Source organism: Schistocerca gregaria, chromosome X (genome assembly GCF_023897955.1).
Source record: "Schistocerca gregaria isolate iqSchGreg1 chromosome X, iqSchGreg1.2, whole genome shotgun sequence".
Lineage (NCBI taxonomy): Eukaryota > Metazoa > Arthropoda > Insecta > Orthoptera > Acrididae > Schistocerca > Schistocerca gregaria.
In genome coordinates, this window is record NC_064931.1 from 679,461,823 (window position 1) to 679,486,946 (window position 25,124).

A 25,124-nucleotide genomic window follows, 5' to 3' on the forward strand; every position below is an offset into this window, starting at 1 on the left:
TTTGACCTCTCGCCTTCCAGATTTGGATTTTGTTATATTTATTGTGACCCCATGCTCTTTCATGATCTGTAAAAACTGATTTAATGTGTCGTTGTGATGTTCCCAAGAGGGTTCTGCTATAATCACATCATCAACATAACAAGTAATTTTTTGTAAAATTTCAGGACTGAGTATAGTATTAAATCCCCTAATAAACGCTGTTGATGATATGTTTGAACCAAATGGCAATCGTTTAAACTGGTAACATCTACCGAATACGATAAATGCTGTAAATTTTCTACATTCTGGGGCCAATTTTATTTGCCAGAAACTACTCCATAAATCAATTGATGAAAATATCTTAGCACCATGGAAGTTTAGTATCAATTCCTCTAATTTTTCTGGACGATCTGTCTCAGTGATTATGATTGTGTTGATCTGTCTGGAGTCAAGCACTAACCTGATGCTCCCATCTCGTTTTTGTACAATATGGAGCAGGCTGTTATATGTGGCGGTAGTTGGTCCAATAATATCGTCATCTAACATTTTAGATATCTCCTGGAGTATTTTATTCCTGTAGCTTAATGGGATTGTACAGGGCGGGTTCGATTCCCGGTGGGGTCAGGGATTTTCTCTACCTCGTGATGGCTGGGTGTTGTGTGATGTCCTTAGGTTAGTTAGGTTTAAGTAGTTCTAAGTTCTAGGGGACTGATGACCTAAGATGTTAAGTCCCATAGTGCTCAGAGCCATTTGAGCCATTTTTGATTGTATAGGGTGGCACTCTAAATGGTTTGTGTTGTTTTACTTCAAATTTGTACTGAAAGTGTTTAATACTGCCAGTCTTAGGTAAAAATACCTCTGCTTTATCTCGTAAAATACCCTCTAATTCTTTTTTACTGTGTTCCGAAATACCTTGAACTTCTTGCAATTTTTAGTCGATTTCTTTATGGACTTCTAACATGAGTTGAGGCGATTCCTTCTTTTGTGCACACCAGTCTAATTCTTCATCCTCTTTATCTCGCGTCATTCTTAATTGTTTGTTTATAACTGGTATTTCTTCTAATTTTAACTTTTGCTCAAAGAGAAGTGTGACTTCCCGAATGTTACGCTACCTTTCCCCATATCTACTATCGCTCGTCTCTCATTTAAAAAATCTGCACCTATAATCAAATCTACAGTTAGTTTAGGTATAATCACGACGTTGGCTTCGATCTTTTGACCCTGGCACGAAAGAGTTAACCTTGTTTGTCTCGTAACTTCCGCAGCATTGTTTCTAATAGGACCTCTTACTTTAATCTTACGTGTTTTTAGAACTGGCAATTCCTCACTGGCATTACACTGCATAAATAAATTTGCTGAGATCGCAGTCAGTTCACTTCCGCTATCCGTTACAATATTGACTGGGATATGCTTTACCATGGCCTTCACAATTGATTGAATTTGAAAGAGTTGGTTCTGTTCTTCTTCCTCTTTCATCAACGAATCCTCCACTGAATCATACATGAGTCTTTTTAGGAATTTCCCTTGTGAATTCGAACTTTCTGTAGGGTAAGCTTCGACTGCTACTTCTCTCTCTTTTATTTCCTCTTCTCTATTTCTTCCTTCATTTCCGCTTTCTTCTACATCCTCTACTTTTTCCTCATCCTCGTCTATCTTCTAGTTCTTCGTCGCTACTTCCACATAATCGCATCTAAATGCTCTAATTATCGCTTCATAACTTCCTTCATTATATACGTTGGGTTGTGTGCCCACTTGTAACTTATTTTCCACTTCTGTCGACTGTGCATTATCCTCATTGAATTCGCTTTCCCTGGTTTCCATCTCAAATAGCTCTGCAATACTCATTACTTCGTACTTTCCTCCTAAATTCGTTGTGCATGCCTCTGGTAATTCATCTTCCTAGTCAGTATTCTCCCAATTAATTTCATCCCAACACGATATTGTTATTTTCCTGTCTTCGTTGTCATCTGGTCCCTGCGGATTTGTTTCTTCCTTCTTCTCTTCTCGTGATAAGATTTTTACTTCTCTGTTCAAAGTGCTGCAATTGTCCTGGGTCGGTGCGTCATTCTCTTTGGCATGGGCGCTTAGCGCGTCAATTCGAACGTTTATCGGGGTTTGGTGGTCTTACCTCCATCTCTTCTATCTGTATTCTCTTTTCTTGTTCAGCTTGTTGATAGTGGTTTCTTTGTTGATAATTTGTCTGTCTATTGGTTCTCCAGTACCCGTTCCAGTTGTTGTTATTCCCTCTGTAATAGTTGTTGCCGTTCCTGGGTGAATTATAGTTATTGCCATATTCTCTTCTAAATTCATAACCGGTTCTTTGTTGAAATCTATGGTCGTTTCTTGGTGCGAAGTTATCACATGGTTCGTAATTATTGTTTCTTCGTAGTGTGTCTTGTGGATTCCACTGCTTTTTGCTTTCGTTTTCACGTGCGCTCCGTCTTTTTCTTGCGTTATCTTCCGAAAATATGAACTATAGTTCCCGTAGAATACCTTTAAATGCTTCGATGCCATTGCCTCCGCGACCTACTAATGATTGCTGGTATTTCAATGGTAGCTTCATCGCGCATAATTTAATCAACTCTCCGTCACTGTATGGTGCGTCTAAGCATTGATTTTTCTTTGCCATAAATTCGAAAAATTTCACGGGACTCTTCTCTCCTGAATTTTCAAAATATGGGTTCTGAAATAATTCGTACTTCACTCTGTTCTGTGCTTCGCTGGACCAATATCGTGAGAGAAACTTCTCTCTGAAATCTTCGTACGATTTGCATGTCGCTGCAACATTCTGCATGGTTTCTGCGACTGTTCCTGACATGTGTGCGCATATAAAGTCTAATTTGTGTGCTCTTCGCGACCTGGCTTTCCATTGTCACGTATTCGTTGGGTATCTTGTCTGGCTAACCTTGCCGCTTCATTGCACGATCCAAACTGTCTTGAAACATACATTTGTGGTTCCGCATGTGACGTTTGTTCATCAAGAATTTCGAAACGTATTTGTTGCTGTGCAGGCTGTCTGATTTCACGTATGTTACTTTCCGCCTGTGATTGGAATCGCAAATGCGTAATATCTTCGTTAATTGCTTGTTTTTCCGGTGCTGTTACAGATACGGATATGGTTGCAGACTCTGTGCTTGTTCGATCCTGTTCACTACGCTCTTCAATGCTTTGCAACAACTCTGTTCGCAATTTCTGAAATTGTCGCTTCGTTTGCGCTTCTATTTTGACTATGCGGTTACCATATCTTTTCAGCGCTGCTTTTGTGATACGTTTGTGTAACACACTGTTTTCAACAATTTCACGCGCTGTACCTGCTGCTTGTCTAGTAATTTCGTTTATCTGTTTCTCTACTTTCTTGACTTCTCCGTGGGTGTTGTTACGTCATTACGCAATGTTTGTACGTCCGCTTGTACCTTGTCAATGTCTGTACTCAATTGATTGTGACCTGTTATTAAGTTTCCTATCGCTTCTCGAGATTTTTTGCCTCGTCTTCAATACGACTTAGGTGTAACTGAATTTTTTTGTTTTGTTCTTTAATCTCACGCATTTGTCTCGTGGTTTCTGCATTCTGAATTTGAATTTGGTTCGCTATGTCTTTATTTTGCCTTGTCATGTTTTCCGTAATTTGTAGTAATAATTCTGCCAGATTGGTGGGTCCTATTGCGTTTTCTTCCGACGTCCTACGCTCTGTGTTTTCGCCCAATTGTTGGTTTGCAACCGATTGCATTGAACTGTGCTGTGACACGTTTCTGCTCGCAATCCGTGTACTCTGTGGTGATTACTTGTACTATGGGTTCTACGTATGCGATGGGAACTACGGTTTTGCTTACAAGAAGTCACCTAGGCTACACTCCGTCATCGCTAATATTACGGAAAAGCGAAGAAGAACTGACAAGATTCTACTTCCTGTCACTTACATCAGCGTATATAGGATGTTCCATGTTTGCCTTTCTCACGCAGGATGAGCATTAATAAAACCGACTAAATGCAAAGATGGATTCCTGTCTGGAGATGCAGGAAAAAAGGTCCCAAGAACATGTGTCCGGCAATGCATCGTTGCCAAGGTAGATGACGCTAACGATTGAAAGTTCCTCTGAGCACGTTCCTTGTGTGCTGCAGGCTGTGTGATTGACGCAGCGTACTGTAAGGAGTAGAATGGTCCGGTATTCGTGTTGGGAACAAGACGAGATGGTGTTTGTGTACGGCCAAGCTAACGAAATGGTTCTATCAGATAGATAAACAGCAGTGTGTCCTCTCTTCACAAGGTACCATCGTGATGTTATTAAAACATAACGTAAAACTGACAGCACGCAGCACAGCTATTGTTACTGGTCCGCAACAGCGACCGCTTAAGAGGCAGCAGGCGATATGGATTTTTATTTGATAACTGGCTCGTCACAATCCGACAGTCACTTCTCTTGATGAACAGTGGTATCGTGTTGAAGCTGCATGGGCAGCTGTACCTGTACACACCATCCAAGCTCTGTGTGACTCAATGACCAGGCGTATCAAGGCCGTTATTACGGCCAGGGGTGGTTGTTCTGGGTACTGATTTCTCAGGATCTATGCACCCAAATTGCGTGAAAATGTAATCACATGTCAGTTCTAGTATAATATATTTGTACAATGAATACCCGTTTATCATCTGCATTTCTTCTGGGTGTGGCAATTTTAATGGCCAGTAGTGTAGTTCTCGCTAGTAAAATCTAGCCTCGTAGGACTTCATTGGCTCTGAGCACTATGCGACTTAACTTTTGAGGTCATCAGTCGCCTAGAACTTAGAACTAATTAAACCTAACTAACCTAAGGACATCACAGATCCATGCCCGAGGCAGGATTCGAACGTGCGACCGTAGCGGTCACGCGGTTCCAGACTGAAGCGCCTACAACCGCACGTAAGACTTAACTCAAAAGTACTTTAAGTTCAAAGGTTTCCCCAGCCAGGGATGCCGTGTATGGCAAGTGGGAGAGAGAAGGAGATATGGAGATAGTGATAGGGATTTACGAGTGTATGATAAATCCCTTCCCTCGAAAATTTCCCTTCTTCATATCTCCTCTGTGTTATCACAGATGACGTGTCATTGATGTCATTTATACTAAGACTGCAGTACACGCGAGGTGCCTAGTTGCTTCCAGCGCCCTCAGTGGAATGCATAAGTTCTGAATAATGTTCACCAACTTGCAGCCTTCTATAGTTGTTGTCCCCTGTGCAGAAAGCTGCACGTAGGTCGTGAATCCGTTATCGTGGGGCCATAATAAACTCTTAACGAGCAACTGGTACTGTACAAATAATTAAAAATTTAATAAGCTTGTTTATACTGGATTCCATTTGCTTTTTATTAGCAGTAGACGAGAAACTGCACAATTATATTCCACTTTATGAATCACTATTACTTTCCCTTCTTCACACTTTTACACGAAATAAACAAATAAATGAACTGCGTCTTAGCGTAATTACTATCAAACTGTTCTCAATTACATGTCCAAGTAATCAGAGATTGTACTGACTGAGGCAGACAACATGTCTGTCCTCCGAGGCTGCCGAACCAGCTCTGACCTAACAGCCGAACCACTTCGCCTGTCATCCAAGTTTGGCGCGATCCGAAGTGTGTAGTCCGCCTTTTCGTTTAGCTTTTGGTTTTTGTTCTCCTGGTATTGATCACTTTTAAGATACTGGATTGATGGCTTACAATTGAGAGATGCTTTTATATGAAATGCAAGTACATATAAATTTACATCTACATGGATACTCTGCAAACCATATTTAAGTGCCTGGCAGAGGGTTCATCGGATCATCTTCCCAATTCTCTATTATTCCAATCTCGTATAGCGCTCTGAAAGAATGAACACCTATATCTTTCCGTACGAGCTCTGATTCCCCTTATTTTATCGTGGTGATCGTTCCGCCCTATGTGCGTCGGTGTCAACAAAATATTTTCGTATTCAGAGGAGAAAGATGGTGATCGCAATTTCGTGAGAAGATTCCGTCGCAACGAAAAACGTCTTTCTTTTAACGATTTCCAGCCCAAATCCTGTATCATTTCTGTGACACTCTGTCCCATTGTAAGTAGGCTGTTTAGGTTTTTTTATTGGTAACGCCGCCGCCACGTAGCGCTCTGTATAAAAATCACTGGCTGTGCCGTGTGCAGTCTGTGGCTGGTTTGCATTGTTGTCTGCCACTGTAGTGTTGGGCAGCGGCAGCTGGATGCTAACAGCGCGTAGCGTTGCGCAGTTGGAGGTGAGCCGCCAGCAGTGGTGGACGTGGGGAGAGAGATGGCGGAGTTTTGAAATTTGTAAGAATTGGTGTCACGAACTGATATATATATATATATATATATATATATATATATATATATATATATATATATATATATATATATATTAAGGTAAATACATTGTTTGTTCTGTATTAAAATCTTTCATTTGCTAACTATGCCTATCAGTAGTTAGTGCCTTCAGTAGTTTGAATCTTTTATTTAGCTGGCAGTAGTGGCGCTCGCTGTATTGCAGTAGCTTGAGTAACGAAGTTTTTGTGAGGTAAGTGATTTGTGAAACGTATAGGTTATTGTTATTCAGGGCCATTCTTTCGTAGGGATTTTTGAAAGTCAGATTGCGTTGCGCTAAAAATATTGTGTGTCAGTTTAAGCACATTCGTGTATAATTGTTCAAAGAGGACGTTTCACATAGAGCAGTCGTGTACAATTTTTCTAAGGGGACGTTTCATATGTCGACCCTTAGCCGAGGATACCTTACTGGAATCTTCTGATTTTTTCTTGTAGTTTGTGTAGTTAGTGTAGCCTTTGTTTATTGCTAGCGCGTAATCATAGAGAGAATTTCCTTTTTAGTTGCAGTCTTTCATTGTTGTACAGTAAAACAGTTGTGGCATGCATGTAGATTTGCACCAAGTATTTCGCAGCTTCGCTTGCAATTAACTAGATATTATTTTCAGTGCTATGTTTCTCGTTTTGCTATTCAAATTGTGTTTTTCAGTGTTATCGTGTGAAATATTGTGACAATAATGGCGTGTGAAAAACGTAACACTAGGCTCCAAAGTAAACTGAGAAATAATAGTGACGACGAGCGTCGCTTATCAGCACCACTGTGTAGTGAATTAACAGACATTCGAAGTAGTAATTTGGTAATTGTGCATAGGGAAATGGAGCGGGCGGCAAATAATGGTGTAGACAATGAAACGAGTAGCGAACAGGGAACAATTATCGATCGATCAGTCGGCAACAGCTGGCCTCAGGAATCCGAAATGACAGAACACAATATTGCAAATACTGTAGACTTAGGTTATGGGTCCTCACCGTTTTCTCAAATGAGTCAAGACATATTTTCTGCCTGTCAAAATTCAAATGTTGCCGGTGACAATGCACTGCCAAAAAGTATAGAAAAACAGATTCCAGACACTAATACATTATTATTGCAATTAATGCAACAAATGGAGCAAAATCAGAAACAAATGGGACAAAAGCTTCAAAAGTTAGACACAATGGAACAAAATCTTCAAAAGTTAGACACAATGGAACAAAATCAGAGACAAACACAGCAAAAGTTAGACGCAATGGAGCAAAAGCTTCAAAAGTTAGACTCAGTGCAACATACGCTTGAACAAACACGTGAAGATTTAACTACTGAATTACATAAAATCGACTCTGAATGTCAAAAAGTCTGTAATGACGTAAAAACACAAATTTGTGAACATTTCCAACCTATTTTTTCGCGGCATGAAAATGCATTACAGAATCACGAAGCAGCCATAAAAGAACTGCAAACTGTTGTTCATGAAAATCATGAGACCTTGCAAGCTAAAATTGACTCAGTTGCATCGGTTCAGTTACGCAACTTGCAAAAACTCAAGAAAACTTAAAGGACACAGTAGATACGATTTCAACACAAATTGACACTCTGAAACTTGGTTCAGAAAAACACACAAAGGAAATAATTTCACTATCGGATAAAGTAGCCGAACTTTCAGATCAGTTCACTAACTTATCTACAAAGGTAGATGATGATCTGAATGACACAAAACCTGTAGCCTTCACTGACACTGAAGAGTATGAACAAATTAGAAAATTCAAACAGAATCAAAATCAAATCAACACACAGTACAAAAGAGAAATGCGGGAAGTACAAGATCAGCTGACACAGGTAATACAAGAATTACGTATTTCAGAGGACTCTCGCACACCAATATGGGAAGAGGGACACAAAAATACGGAACTGCCACAAAATAATAACACAGGGCACTTTGGAGATTATGAAAGAAATTGGCAAAGTACACCGAATTTTGAGATGGAACCGCCGAAACGACATAACAATGACCGACATGCAACCCGTCGACACGATGATTTTGACTATAAGCTGTTCATTACTACACGTAAATTCTAAACATTTAAGAATTCTGGCAACGACATTCATCCACAAGTGTGGCTTCATCAATTCTCTCATTGTTTCCCCCCCAACTGGTCATTAGAGCACAGATTAGATTTTATGTGTGGCTATTTAGAGAATGAACCAGCTGTAAGAATGCGATCGGTCATTCACGATTGCCACAGTGAAGGAGAATTTTACCATGCCTTCCTCTCAGCATATTGGTCTCAAGCCACACAAGACCGAGTAAAACATGGCATCATAATGATGAAAAATTTCGAACAATCTGAATTTTCAAGTCTTGTGAAATATTTTGAAGACATGTTACATAAGAATCAGTATCTTTCAAACCCATACAGCCTGTCAGAACTCATCCGCATTTGCTTAATCAAATTGCCTGAACATTTACGTCATATTATTTTGGCAGGCCGTTGCAAAGACGACATTGAAGCTTTTCAGGGACTCTTACAAGAATTAGAAATTGACACTGACAATCGCGGAACGCGAAAACAGAAACACGACAATTACAGGTCACATCCGTCGCAATTCCGCGATGACAGAAATAATACACGACAAGGCTATTCATACAACGTAAATCGTGACCAAAACAGACACCAACTTATGACAACCGTTGGCAGACTAGTAATAATTACAGGGAAAGATCACCTCTCCGCGGTAATGACTATCACAGAGACAATCAGAGAAACAGACAATATGGGAACCAAAATAATTATTATCAAGGGAGACAGAATAACTTAAGACGCAACGGTCCAGCGCGCAGTTACGATTCAGAGAGAAATTCTCCACCACGTAACCGACAAGAAAGAAACTACAGGAACTACCGACATGACGACAGACGATATAATCATAGCGACAGACCGGAATTTCATCAGAATTGGCGGGATTCAAACAGAGCTGGGCCCTCTCGGCAAGGTGAATTTGTAGAAGTTAGGTCTCCTAATCCCAATAACGGCGGGCGCCAACAAAAGACAGACAATGACTTGCGCGGCAGACAGCCACGCGCGCCGGCTGGCGCAGAGAAAAATAACATAGACGCTAACCTTGAGAAAAATTCCAGTATTCTTTACCGAAGTATACCGCATGATAATTGCGTTCAAGTTAACTCTGAGCACTAGGAAGAGTAAAGGATTGTACTACATTTCACATGTAAAACCGTTTATTCAAAGATAATCTGCTTTTTAACTTTGTCTTTGCCATAAAACGTTTCACTTCACATTTCTAGTATACTTTGTCAGACTTAAGAAATTGTTAACATGCAACAATGTTTGAAGTTATATATCCAGTCTAGAACCTAGGGAACATTTTTAAACAGAAATTACAAATGCATTGTTATAGTGAACAGACGACGCAGTGTTGTATTTGTACATTCTTGTTTGTTACTTGCACAAATTACGTAACGACTATCAGGCTTACATACTTAGGACATATACTGGTACTGCTAATGAGATTTTAATGCAACATTTTGCTTTACTTGAAAATACATTCTTTATTTGAAGTACATTCAGTGAGATTAAAGATGACTTAGCATTTGGTTTCTCTGATAGCTACACGATTACATTACGACACTACTAATATGTGGCACGATTTACAATGTTGCTTTTGCGGTGTATCTGTTTTATATCTGCACAGTTTTTCTGTACTATTCTGGAAAGTAAAACATGTTTTAGTAGTAACTTTTGTGGTATAGCAACAATGAGACAGCCTTTATCGTAGCACAACAATACCTTACAGCACAGTACTTTCTTCATCACGGCAATAAGCGAAATAACTAAGATATCTATACGCAAAGCATTTCACTTTCGTTTATCATGAGGTAAGTAGATTGACTTCTGCACAACTTAGCTTTCGGAGGACGATAACTACGACACTTCCACACAGATTATCTTACAAGACGCACAGTTTATCACTACAGGGCACGCATTTGAGTGATTAATTTTGTACTTAAAACATTTATTTTTAAAGATTTTTGAATTACAATGATACAAAGAAAGTTTTTCGTGATATATTTCATTCCATTGCTGTAATCTGCAATACCTGAGGGTATAATTACGTTAATCCTCAGGGGGTACACGCTTACTTTGTGTATCATGTGTTTGGCAAGCACAAGGAGCCTTAGCTAAAATGGTATTTGCTTATACAATTTTACACATTGGTACCATATTTCTCTAACACAGAATTACACAGCTATCTGATCATTTAACTGGGAGAGACAAACATTCGTTTTCCCACATCAGTGACAGATGTTTACGTAATTACACAGTTGGATAACTTCACAGTTACGAAATTGAATTTGTCTGTACTTTGTGAAATGATTTTTTTTGGAACCATTGTGATACTATGAGAGCTTTGATTGATGTATTTGGTATGGGATCATGATTTTTAAAGTATGTTTGAGGTAGATGACACATTTGACATGAGCAGAGAATTTTTTTTTTTTTTTAGGTTTTGAAATTATTGGAGGAAGCTACGACGATTTTGAGATTTGACTGAGGTGTTATGATGTTATTATTACGATGACTATGTGTATTATGCTGTTGTGGTATGTTTATGATCAATAAGCTGATGCTATATGAGTTATTTGATTATGTTACTTATCTGTTATGATGGAATATTGAAGAAGTGTCGACGAATAAGGTAAGAAATAATGAGTACTGGTTAGGGACTTTGGTTTGTGAGAAAGGTTGTTGGAAACCAAGAATCGTACTTTAAGAGTTATGAAATGTATGTAAATGCGTGAATATATTACAATGCCGACGAAAATTTTTTGGACACTGTTATATTTATAGGAGTTTGTTTCTACAGATTTGAAACGCAAATTCTTGACCTGTGAAATTTTTTATATGAGACTGCCACTATAGCGGAAACTGGCGTCGTAAATATTTCGGTAAGAAAGTTAATTGACCACCTGCGCGTAATGCGTCGTGGGCACCCAGCTGCGCGACAGCCACCTGGAAACAAGCCATTAGTGTGTGCCTTTCAGAGGCAGAAAAAAAAGGAGGCCATTATCCTCGCTATTGACATTCCTTTGTAGAAAGCATCGCAAAAACGACACGCTCATTACTTGGAAAGATACTTTCTTACATCTGCACACCTGATAATGACAAGCGTCTTTCTACGAGAATTGAGAGAATTTCTACTAACTTATGAAATGCCACATCACTATTGAATGATATTTTTATGCTTTTTACATAAATGCTTATTTCATTTGATATCTGTTTTCCAGCTGTGTTGCAGCATTGGTTTTATAATATAAAATTAAATGCATTTGCTAATGTGAACACTTTCTGTCAACAGATCTATTAAATAATCATTTTATGATCCACGTTCTTCAAAAAAGGAGCACTTCGAAAGGAAATAAAATAAGAAGGGATTAATAACAGTCACTGCACACTTAATTTTCTTTTCAACTACTTGGTAATTTTTTATAGAATTAGCTTTTGTGGCGCACCACTTTAATTACATAGACATTAAGATGTTATTATAACTTTCCCTTATCTGCATTGTTGTCTTAGTATACTATTTTTTTCTGCTTGTGGGTTTGTCATGTTTAGATATAAGTTATTACATTTACTGCTGCTTGCTTTGCAAATCTGCATTTTTTTGGGCCATTGCTGTTTGTGTTAATTTGTTTTGTGCTGCTGCATTGCGTCGCCCCTTAGTTTAGCATCTGAGCTCAGTAGGTTTTAAGTTAGCTTAAGAGGGGGTAGACTACATAAGAAACTAACTATTATGAATTGAAAGAAAAGCATTGAGAAGCTATAAGAAAATGGTTTGGCCAAAAAAAAGTAGTGTACAGTGGATAAAAACTATTTTTGAAATACAATGTGAACAAAATACAGAAAGCATGCTTGGATAGGATATTTTTGGTGGAAACAAATGTTGAGATATGACAAAAGATCTATAGAATGAAGTTTTGGGTTGGACTACAGTACCAAATGTTACACTGAAAACAAACCGTGCCCTTTCCTCTTGTGTTATCCCACTATGCGTTTGTGTACCCTTGTGTATTTGTTTTCTTCCTGTCTCTGTGTACTGTTCATAGAATTTTTCTCTTCTAATACTAAGCTACATTCACTATGAAGAGGAATACTGTTATACTCAAATATAATTTACATTAATAGCATGTTATTTACCTACTAAAGATGTTTACACATTATTTATTCTGTTTTGTTCTAATGCTCATGTGAGAAGTTGATGTTTCAAAAGTTATTCTGATCTTTTATGTATGTACTTATGCCGTAATTTTTGTAACACTGATGTATTTGCTATTTCGATTCTTTTGTAAAGCCTGTGCTACTGCAAATGTTATCTGTATTGTTATGTTCTTTAATGATATATTTTGTACCTTTGTTATTGTATTCTCATGTTATAAAATTGTAATTGACACCTCTTCATCAAATTAAGTAACTTGTAAGTTACATTTCACTGCACACATTTCTGTTGGTCATAGTATATGGACAATATGTGAGAAGTAGGGACTGATAGTGTTTGCACGTGTGTTAATAATTCAGTAAGGGACTGGATAACATCATTGCTTGTTCTAAGGACATTTCAAAAACAATTTTTGTGAGTGCACAAGTGGTGGTTATGGACTTGCTATATTATCCGTAAGACTCTTCAATGGTGATTGTGCGCCTGCACAGTCAAACAGATGGCTGCTGGCCATCTCTACAAGGACTACAGAGGGTCTACACCTTTGATGACCCACCAATACCATTATTTCTAAAAGGACTGCAGTGGGTCTGCACCTCTGGTCGCCCACCAATACCGTAATCTCTACCAGGACTACAATGGGTCTGCTCTGTGATGACCTACCTACCAATATTCTTCAAAACTTCGACTGACTCTGCTGTGGGTTTGCTCTGTTGTGGTCCATTACCTGTCTGCATGTCAAGAGTCAGCACTGTCTTTCCGTTGGAAGGACAACACTACTTCTTCAAGACTGCATTGAAATCCACTACTTCCGTGTGCATTTTCTTTTACTACTCAGACTTTGAGAAAAACACTGCAATTTTAGTTTGATGAATGATCAGGACTGTCTTTATGGACTGTGAGAAAATTTTAGCTTTTGACCAACATTGTATCGATAAGTGTGTGCATTTCATTTCTTTGTCATTGTAATTATGACAAAATTTTTCAAATCTGTATTGGCCACTGCCCAAAACAATTTGTAAATTTTTTTGTGGGGAGCATGGGGGCTATGTAAGTAGGCTGTTTAGGTTTTTCTTATTGGTAACGCCGCCGCCACGTAGCGCTCTGTATAAAAATCACTGGCTGTGCCGTGTGCAGTCTGTGGCTGGTTTGCATTGTTGTCTGCCACTGTAGTGTTGGGCAGCGGCAGCTGGATGCTAACAGCGCGTAGCGTTGCGCAGTTGGAGGTGAGCCGCCAGCAGCGGTGGATGTGGGAAGAGAGATGGCGGAGTTTTGAAATTTGTAAAAATTGGTGTCACAAACTGATATATATATATATATATATATATATATATATATATATATATATATATATATATAACTATTAAGGTAAATACATTGTTTGTTCTGTATTAAAATCTTTCATTTGCTAACGATGCCTATCAGTAGTTAGTGCCTTCAGTAGTTTGAATCTTTTATTTAGCTGGCAGTAGTGGCGCTCGCTGTATTGCAGTAGCTTGAGTAACGAAGATTTTTGTGAGGTAAGTGATTTGTGAAACGTATAGGTTATTGTTATTCAGGGCCATTCTTTCGTAGGGATTTTTGAAAGTCAGATTGCATTGCGCTAAAAATATTGTGTGTCAGTTTAAGCACATTCGTGTATAGTTGTTCAAAGAGGACGTTTCACATAGACCAGTTGTATACAATTTTTTTAAGGGGCCGTTTCACCATATTTCGCGATAATACAAAACATGTTGCCTTTCTTTGAACTTTTTTGATGTACTCCGTCAGTCCTATCTGGTAAGAATCCCACATAGTGCAGCAGTATCTAAAAGAGGACGGACAAGCATAGTGTAGGCAGTCTCCTTAGTAGGTCTGTTACATTTTTTAAGTGTTCTGCCAATAAAACGCAGCCCTTGGTTAGCTTTCCCCACCACATTTATGTTTAGTTTTTCTAGTATTAATAACAAAAGTGTACAAGTCTGGTGCGCTATTTCCGAACACAGCAGTCAATCGCGGAGAAGGACCAGAATTAAGGCGGCCTTTCTCACGATACCCGTACCGAACAAACTATCTGTCATCGGTAACTCACACCATATTACGTTACCTTCCCAGTGCTGCCACCTCAACTGCTCTGATAAGAGCGTCTTGTAGAGGAATACGATGGCTGTAAAGCTAGATATATTACACCATCCCTGTCCCTTTCCTTTCAGAACCACTGCTCTACCTACATGGCACCTCATCTTTTGTCTTACCCACCGACTGTATTTCCCACTATTCGTCTCACCTCGTTCCTCTCATTTCCATAGTTTCTTCCTTTGTAACAGGTCCTTATCTTTCTACCCACACCCCTCACCTCTATAGAACATACTCTCTCCTCAGGCAGTATCTCTCACCCCAGCGCAAGTCCTTCAGATTTTAAGTGTAAATGCAGTGCTTCGGTGTTTTATCAGAAGAATTTCACAATCCTGCAACATATTTTTAAAATGCATACCTCAATGAGCCAAAACATTATGACCACCTGGAATGAAATTTTCACTCTGCAGCGGAGTGTGCGCTGATATGAAACTTCGTGGCAGACCAAAACTGTATGCCGGACCGAGACTCGAACTCGGGACTTTTGCCTTTCACGGGAAAGTGTTCTACCATCTTTTTTATCATTTTGGTCTATATTTTTCGTTGAATTTGTTCGGGGCGGACGTCCGATGACATCCATTTAAATTCTTCATTGATCTGTTCACTCAGCTTTTTGGTTACAGAGGGTAGGTAACCCGCTGACCAAACACGCTGAGCTACTGGGCCGGCCCCATCTGTGCTACCCAAACACGACTCAGCACCCCCTCCTGCCAGCTACTGGAGGAATTAAAGCTGTAAGGAAGGGTCCTGAGTCGTGCTTGGATAGCTCAGATAGTAGAGCACTTGCCTGCGAAAGGCAGAGGTCCCAAGTTCGAGTCTCGATGCAGCACACAATTTTAATCTGCCTGGAAGTTTCATTATGACCACCTGTTTAATAGCGTGCTGTTACACTTGAGAGGATTCCGGAAGTATGTGGCACCACATCTACCCATAGATCAAGCAATTCCCGAAAATTGGTGTACGGACGCAGGAGGAGCTGGCCACTCTTCGCGAACAGCTGAGCGTGTTGATGGCCGCGGTCAGCCGTCTTCAGGCTGCTGCCTCGGAGTGTAGCGGCAGTGGGGAGTCTGGTGCATCACAAGGTACACCCCAGGTGTTACATGCTTCACCCACTGTCCCTGCTGTCGAGACATCTTCGCGGGTACCAGGCGCGGTTGGGCCACCCTCTCCCCAAGGGGAGTGGCGGGTTCAGCGGCGTTCGCGGCGCACGAGGCGGAGGGTCAATGTGGAGGCTGGCCGTGTGGCATCGCCCACTCTGCCTCTGAGTGGACATGTGGCCGCTCCTTCAGCAAGGTCCGAGCAGGCACACGGGGGGAGGGGTTTATTAGTTATTGGGAGCTCCAACGTTAGGCGGGTGATGGAGCCCCTTAGGGAAATAGCGGAAAGGTCGGGGAAGAAGGCCAGTGTTCACTCTGTCTGCTTGCCGGGGGGTCTCATTCGAGATGTGGAGGAGGCCCTACCAGCGGCGATAGAGAGCACTGGGTGCACCCAACTGCAAATTGTTGCTCATGTCGGCACCAATGACTCCTGCCGTCTGGGTTCAGAGGTCATCCTCAGTTCGTACAGGCGGTTGGCGGAGTTGGTGAAGGCGGAAAGCCTCGCTCACGGGGTGGAATCAGAGCTAACTATTTGTAGTATCGTTCCCAGAACCGATCGCGGTCCTCTGGTTTGGAGCCGAGTGGAAGGCTTAAACCAGAGGCTCAGACGATTCTGCGGAGAGCTGGGGTGCAAATTTCTCGACCTCCGCTATCGGGTGGAGAAATGTAGGGTCCCCCTGAATAGGTCAGGCGTGCACTACACGCCGGAAGCGGCTACGAGGGTAGCGGAGTACGTGTGGAGTGCACATGGGGTTTTTTTAGATTAGAGAATTCCCTCCCTAGGCCCGACAAGACGCCTCCTGAGACGCGGCAAGGCAGGAGTAGGCAAAATGCAACAAGGAATAACAATATTAATGTGCTTATAGTAAACTGCAGGAGCGTCTATAGAAAGGTCCCAGAACTGCTCTCATTAATAAACGGTCACAACGCCCACATAGTACTAGGAACAGAAAGTTGGCTGAAACCAGATGTAAACAGTAATGAAATCCTAAACTCGGATTGGAATGTATACCGCAGAGATAGGCTGGACAGTGAAGGGGGAGGCGTGTTTATAGCGATAAGAAGTGCAATAGTATCGAAGGAAATTGACGGAGATTCGAATTGTGAAATGATTTGGGTGAAGGTCACGGTTAAAGCAGGCTCAGACATGGTAATTGGATGTCTCCATAGGCCCCCGGGCTCAGCAGCTGTTGTGGCTCAGCACCTGAAGAATAATTTGGAAAATATTTCGAGTAGATTTCCCCACCATGTTATAGTTCTGGGTGGAGATTTTAATTTGCCGGATATAGACTGGGAGACTCAAACGTTCATAACGGGTGGCAGGGACAAAGAATCTAGTGAAATATTTTTAAGTGCTTTATCTGAAAACTACCTTGAGCAGTTAAACAGAAAACCGACTCGTGGCGATAACATATTAGACCTTCTGGTGACAAACAGACCCGAACTATTTGAATCAGTTAATGCAGAACAGGGAATCAGCGATCATAAAGCGGTTACTGCATCGATGATTTCAGCCGTAAATAGAAATATTAAAAAAAGTAGGAAGATTTTTCTGTTTAGCAAAAGTGACAAAAAGCAGATTTCAGAGTACTTGGTGGCTCAACACAAAAGTTTTGTCTCAAGTACAGACAGTGTTGAGGATCAGTGGACAAAGTTCAAAACCATGGTACAATATGCATTAGATGAGTATGTGCCAAGCAAGATCGTAAGAGATGGGAAAGAACCACCGTGGTACAACAACCGAGTTAGAGAACTGCTGCGGAAGCAAAGGGAACTTCACAGCAAACATAAACATAGCCAAAGCCTTGCAGACAAACAAAAATTACTTGAAGCGAAATGCAGTGTGAGGAGGGCTATGCGAGAGGCTTTCAATGAATTCGAAAGTAAAGTTCTATGTACTGACTTGGCAGAAAATCCTAAGAAATTTTGGTCCTATGTCAAAGCGGTAGGTGGATCAAAACAAAATGTCCAGACACTCTGTGACCAAAATGGTACTGAAACAGAGGATGACAGACTAAAGGCCGAATTACTAAATGTGTTCTTCCAAAGCTGTTTCACAGAGGAAGACTGCACTGTGCTTCCTTCTCTAGATTGTCGTACAGTTGACAAAATGGTACATATCGAAGTAGACGACAGAGGGATAGAGAAACAATTAAAATCGCTCAAAAGAGGAAAGGCCGCTGGTCCTGATGGAATACCAATTCGATTTTACACAGAGTACGCGAAGGAACTTGCCCACCTTCTTACAGCGGTGTACCGTAGGTCTCTAGAAGAGCGAAGCGTTCCAAAGGATTGGAAAAGGGCACAGGTCATCCCCGTTTTCAAGAAGGGACGTCGAACAGATGTGCAGAACTATAGACCTATATCTCTAACGTCGATCAGTTGTAGAATTTTGGAACACGTATTATGTTCGAATATAATGTCTTTTCTGGAGACTAGAAATCTACTCTGTAGGAATCAGCATGGGTTTCGAAAAAGACGGTCGTGTGAAACCCAGCTCGCGCTATTCGTCCACGAGACTCAGAGGGCCTTAGACACGGGTTCACAGGTAGATGCCGTGTTTCTTGACTTCCGCAAGGCGTTTGACACAGTTCCCCACAGTCGTTTAATGAACAAAGTAAGAGCATACGGACTATCAGATCAGTTGTGTGATTGGATTGAGGAGTTCCTAGATAACAGAACGCAGCATGTCATTCTCAATGGAGAGAAGTCTTCCGAAGTAAGAGTCATTTCAGGTGTGCCGCAGGGGAGTGTCATAGGACCGTTGCTATTCACAATATACATAAATGACCTGGTGGATGACATCGGAAGTTCACTGAGGCTTTTTGCAGATGATGCTGTGGTGTATCGAGAGGTTGCAACAATGGAAAATTGTACTGAAATGCAGGAGTATCTGCAGCGAATTGACGCATGGTGCACGGAATGGCAATTGAATCTCAATGTAGACAAGTGTAATGTGATGCGAATGCATAGAAAGATAGGTCCCTTATCATTTAGCTACAAAATAGCAGGTCAGCAACTAGAAGAAGTTAATTCCATAAATTATCTGGGAGTACTCATTAAGAGTGATTTACAATGGAATGATCATATAAAGTTGATCGTCGGTAAAGCAGATGCTAGACTGAGATTCATTGGAAGAATCCTAAGGAAATGCAATCCGACAACAAAGGAAGTAGGTTACAGTACGCTTGTTCGCCCAATGCTTGAATACTGCTCAGCAGCGTGGGATCCGCACCAGATAGGGTTGATAGAAGAGATAGAGAAGATCCAACGGAGAGCAGCGCACTTCGTTACAGGATCATTTAGTAATCGCAAAAGCGTTACGGAGATGATAGATAAACTCCAGTGGAAGACTCTGCAGGAGAGACGCTCAGTAGCTCGGTACGGGCTTTTGTTAAGGTTTCGAGAACATACCTTCACCGAAGAGTCAAGCAGTATATTGCTCCCTCCTACGTATATCTCGCGAAGAGACCATGAGGATAAAATCAGAGAGATTAGAGCACACACAGAAGCTACCGACAATCCTTCTTTCCACGTACAATACGAGACTGGAATAGAAGGGAGAACCGATAGAGGTACTCAGGGTACCCTCCGCCACACACCGTCAGGTGGCTTGCGGAGTATGGATGTAGATGTAGATGTAGATGAATTATGCGACAGTGGTTTTCGGGCACGCAGCTGGCGCCCAGTATGTGCTCCAGTGGGCACAGATCAGGCACATTTGCCGGCGAAGATATCAATGTGAGTTCACTGTAATGCCCGTCAAACCACTGTAGCACGATTCTAACCTTGCAACACGGACAGTTGTCCTGCTGGAAAATGTCATTGCCTTAAGCGGAGTGAAAAAAACTGTTCAAATGTGTGTGAAAATCTTGTGGGACTTAACTGCTATGGTCATCAGTACCTAAGCTTACACACTACTTAACCTAAATTATCCTCAGGACAAACACACACACCAATGCCCAAGGGAGGACTCGAACCTCCGCCTGGACCAGCCGCACAGTCCATGACTGCAGCACCTTAGACCGCTCGGCCCTTAAGGGGAGTCTTCAACATGAAGCAATGCAGGTGGTCAGCAACAATGATCACGTAGTTCACTGCTGTCATGCCTTCGATTACCACCACAGATATCATGGAAGCCCAGTTCAGTGTACTCCATAGCACAATTATGCCTTCACTGACCTGCATCTGTAGCGCAGTGCATGTTTCGTGCGGCCATTCACGTGAACGATCGCGTGTAAGGACACAACCATCGACCTGGTGTATCAACAAATGCGAATCATTCGACACGTTTCTATCGACCCACGGTGAAAAGAATGTTGTGCCCACTACAATCTTAACTGACGATGTCCTTGGGTCAACACAAGAACACGTCGGGGTCGTGCTGTGTGAAGCTCCATGTTCAATAATGGCCTTTGAACGGCGTGCTCCAAAACATATGTGCCTGTCCCAGCATTTTACTCTGTCGTAGATCTGCCACAGATCGCTACCTAACCTGGATTACAGAGTGTGGGAACCTCCGACCTCTAGGTTTTGTGGTGAGACGCGGTCGTCCAACACCATACGGCCTACTCGTTATTTCACCATCTGCTCACGACAGTAGTACGCCCTTCAACCACTTTCTATAGTTGCTCACGACAGTAGTAAGCCAATAGGTGACCAACTTCGCCGTTTCAGAGATTCTCGTTTCCAGCCGCAGCACCACAACAAGTGCAGTTTGTCAAAAGCGTTTATATCAGAGGAGTTCCGCATTTGCGGCCCATATCTTCGCTATAATGACTGCCCATTCGCCTCTCTTCTGATTACATTCATTCCTTGCTGTGTCACGTGGCCGCACACCACCAGGAGGCATTCAACCTCGCGGTAGGCAGTAGAGCGCCTGTATACAGAGAGAGTGGCCATAGGCGAAGTTGCCCGTGATTGGTTCATTAGCTTTGGCGCAATTTTTCTGCCAAACATCTCTCGCGCTTCCTATGTTCACGGTGCTTTTGAAATGAATTGAAGTTCAGAGGACTTTTGGAATCGATTAAAAGGTATTTGAATTATTGAGAGACTTGTTATGCGTTGTGCATGTATGTTCGATTTAGTTGTATATCGTTTTTAAGCCCTTATTTATTTAACAGTTCGTGCGTACTGGTAGCATCACAAGCTTTTCTGAAGCCAAAACCTGACAGTACTTGCTGGAAACGGAAAGTTCCTGTAATTGTTGTGCCACGCTCATTAGACTTTATAGCGTCAAACTTTATTTCGTTCCGAATCAGAGCACTAGGCATTATCTCGATTTCAGTGTTATTGCCTGACTGTTGACGCTGGCGAGTTGTAAGCACGTTTTCCGCAGTTATCGTGGTTGCTGAAACATTATTCGAGGTAAATAATTGTAGGTACTCTTGAAGACAGTTTTAATAGGCCTACTTACTGTGGGGTAGAAGGGATACGGTAGTTTTCTTATTTTATTAGGTCGTTATTACAGTAGCCTACCTTTAACATTACCTGATTTTTGTAATCTTTTTTGGTTGTTATATACAGGGTGAGTCACCTAACGTTACCGCTGGATATATTTCGTAAACCACATCAAATACTGACGAACCGATTAGACAGACCGAACGTGATGAGAGGGGCTAGTATAATTGTTTAATACAAACCATACAAAAACGCATGGAAGTATGTTTTTAAAAAAAAAACTACGTTTTTTTTAATGGAACCACCTTAGTTTTGTTAGCACATCTGAACATATAAACAAATACGTAATCAGTGCCGTTTGTTGCATTGTAAAATGTTAATTACATCCGGAGATATTGTAACCTAAAGTTGACGCTTGAAACCTCCGACGTTCAGTTGCGTGTTGTAACCATAAAAAAATGCACGGCTGTGAAGATTAAACTTCAATAAAATACCAATTATTTAAAAGAAATAACAGTAGTGTCCAGTTTATTTAATGTTAACTCTAACCTTTTCGTCCTCTCCCACTTTCCCCAAAGTAGGAAGCTAAGTTTTTGCTTTGTTTAGCGCTTCATCCTGACATGACATTTTTTCTTTATTATTATGAAAAAGCAGATACTGATCTCTGTTGTTCGTGTCATCCAAAGGATGTAACTGAGCTATGGTGTGGAGTTGTAAGGGTATTAAATAATGATTGTCTTTCTCACCACTCCAGAAACCAGGCTCTGCTGCATGCGTTACTGGAGATTCTCTATCAACAGCCCGAGGATTTGAGTATGCAGTGCATGAAGGTTCAGAAAATTATGTAAAATGCATATTGCCAATACGATAACATATTTAGTCTTTAGAGGTATGTTGCCAATGACTATGTGTACAATGTGTGACGTAGGCGTTTAGTCCAAAAGAATTTCTACATTTCTTCTACACGAGAACCTGTAGTTGGAAAAACATCTTTAATGATTGAGAATCCATTGATTGTGGGGTTTCAAAACATTGATAAGCTAGGCAAATGCTGCGATTCAGAAAGGTCTGAAGTTTAGTCCTTCGATTGTCTCTTAATAGGTAAATTTAATGTTCGTGCTGTAACTGTTCATAAGAAAGTTGGGGCTTCAGTGACACTTCTACCTGATAATCTTCCTCATTTTATGACGTCAGCAAACGTAAACTCATAGTTAGCACTGAAGATAGTAAGCAAAATAATGTTATAAAAGTTCTTATAATTATAGCACAAAGTTAGACTGCCCATATTTGGACTGTGGCATCTGAAACAAATTACGGGGCCTATTCAAAAGTTGCAGTAGTAGTAGTAGAGGTGGTGATATTGAACGTGTCTTGGATATTACACTTTAAGAACAATAAAATAACATAATTGAAATATACAGGCATCTGCATATTTACATCTCTATTTCGACATGGATGGAACAGATACGGTGTGCAACCCATAATTCTTTTCCACTGTGACACACAAGTTTGAAAGCTGGGTCAAAGTCACCTTATAACTTCTTCTGTAACGGTGCAAAAGCGGGGCTCTCTGCAACGTCGACGCCTCACAGAGCAAGGTGTCTACTCATGAAAAAGGCCAGAGCTCAGAAGTTCGTGTGACGTGTCAGGAGTATTAATAATGTCACATTGCCACCAAATTTTACCAAAATTCTACCCGACGTGACTGTGGACGTGCCACGCGATGGGGATATCGTCACTCCTCATCTTACCCACACCTAACGCCTTCACAATGGAAGTCAGTACCGCAACTCATAGTATTTCAGTCACGCGGTTAACCGAGGAAAACATTTCAGACACACCAGCACCGCTGTTCAGAATCGACTCGACTCGAAAAGAGCTCAGAAGGTGGCATAAAGGGCGTCAATGAAGTCATCCCCTCCCTTGGGACATTGATTCTCACCCATTTCACGGTTGAAAACCACAGTGAGGAGTGTGATGAGGAACAGGACAACGTTCTTGACAACATTCGACACTGTTGACATCCCTCCTTCCCGGGTGATTCAACCCTTCTCTAAGGACATGTGGAGCTGCAGTCCCACTTTGTAGCGTAGAACGCTCGCAATATTTGCTCTGGTATACAGGGTGGAGCCCCTAGGGACCGTCCAAAACCATTAGACGAAATTCGAGCGTAATCCGGAGCAAGCAAAGGTGTTTATGCTTTTACAGCCCTCTTGTGGAGTGATCGCGGGGAATGTGTGGTGTGCGTACTGTAAGACCTTCGGTACACACACCATCAGATTATTTGACTTGTCGCTCTAACGAAGTAGGTGAGTGTCAGCAATATGTCTCGTGGTCTTGTCGTCTCGTGTTTATCTTCTGCCGTTAGGTCAGACGATAGAAATGCCACTTGCATGCTTAGAGTAGCAGATTGACGGTGACCAACTTTAAACTGAACTTGATTAATTTTCACACACATTTATTAAAATAATAACAAGCATAAAAATTACTTAACTTGGTTCTGGATGCTTTTTACAATTGACAATCTGAAGTTTCTTTGGTATTGGTACGTTAATCTTATTCTCACATATATCCCTGATACTTGACTATGTACAGGAATATGGTAATCTTATTAGGCGCAGACTGAAACATGACTATATACTGGTACAGAGCAATGTACAGCTCGTACAGACTAATGCTGACTGACTATTCAGAAGTCTGTACACTCGTTATAATACCTCACGCATTCATGTATCACTGCTCGAGCGTGATCTGTGAGGAGAAAATGTTCTACGTTAGCACCAATCTCATTGGCTGCATTACATATTAATACGCAGATCGGCAGAAGCAGAAGTTGGTCCGTCTCTATGGCAGTGCCATCTCGTAGTGTGGAGATGGACGAGCGCTGCGCCTGCGCTGTTGTGCTTAACGGGGTGCGCTCTAGTGGGAAAGTTGTCTATGCGCTGACCACGCAGAACTACGTACAGAACAGAATGCAACATCACCAAGTGCGTTCATGAAATGGCAAAGTGTCCACCTAAGACCCCCTCCTTCCCAATTCGGCAACACACTAGTTGCAACCTGCGTACCTTTGTTAACCACATAAAAAATGTAGCCTACCTGTACAGAGACTTCGACACCCATACTGCTATGTGGCGATTTTCTGTTGCTCTAAAATCTGCGGGCAGATAGGCAACCCCTGCAACACAGTTTATATTCCATACGCCAGAAACTCTGCTAGAGCACAGCAGAGCGCCGTTTTACTGAATGGGTATTGACGTCTTGTACAGGTACATTTTTAATATGGCCAACAAAGGTGAGCGGGTTCCAACGAGGTTGTTGCCAAACAACGGGGTCCTTGAGGGACCCTCTTCCGTTTTATTCAAGCAGTTGTCAACGCTGCATCCCCTCCTATGATCACAGCACGGCAGGGTGCGAAACAGGGGTGCTGGAAAAGCATAAACCCGATTTGCTGTTTCGGATAACGTTCAAATGTCGTCAAATGGTTCTGAATTGTCCATAGTGCTTCCACACTGTATTGTGATCGCACTACCTCCAAAGGGGCCAGATCACGTTCAGTGGGTATGAAGACCCATTATGTTGAATCGTCTGGTGGGTGTTAACAGTGTAGAACACTGTTGTGAACGTTGTCTTGTTGCTCATCACACTACCAACTATCGTTTTCAACCGTGAAATGTGTGGGAGCAAACAACCCAAGTGAAGAGACGCCCATCATTCCGTCTCCTGAGCTCTTTTCGTGTAGGTTCTGAGCGGTGGTGGTGGTGTGTCAGATGTTTTCCTTGGCCACCCAAATGTCGTGGTTCTGATCTACATCGGAAAGGCACCAAAAAAGGGGTGAAATGTGGGTAATAGGGTCTGTGACGACCTTCCCATCGTATGGCACATCCACGGTGACGTTGGGCAGAATTATAGTGAAATTTGGTGCCAATGTGACACGATTCAGTCACCTTATATGAACTACTGAGCTCTGGCCTTTTTTTGCAC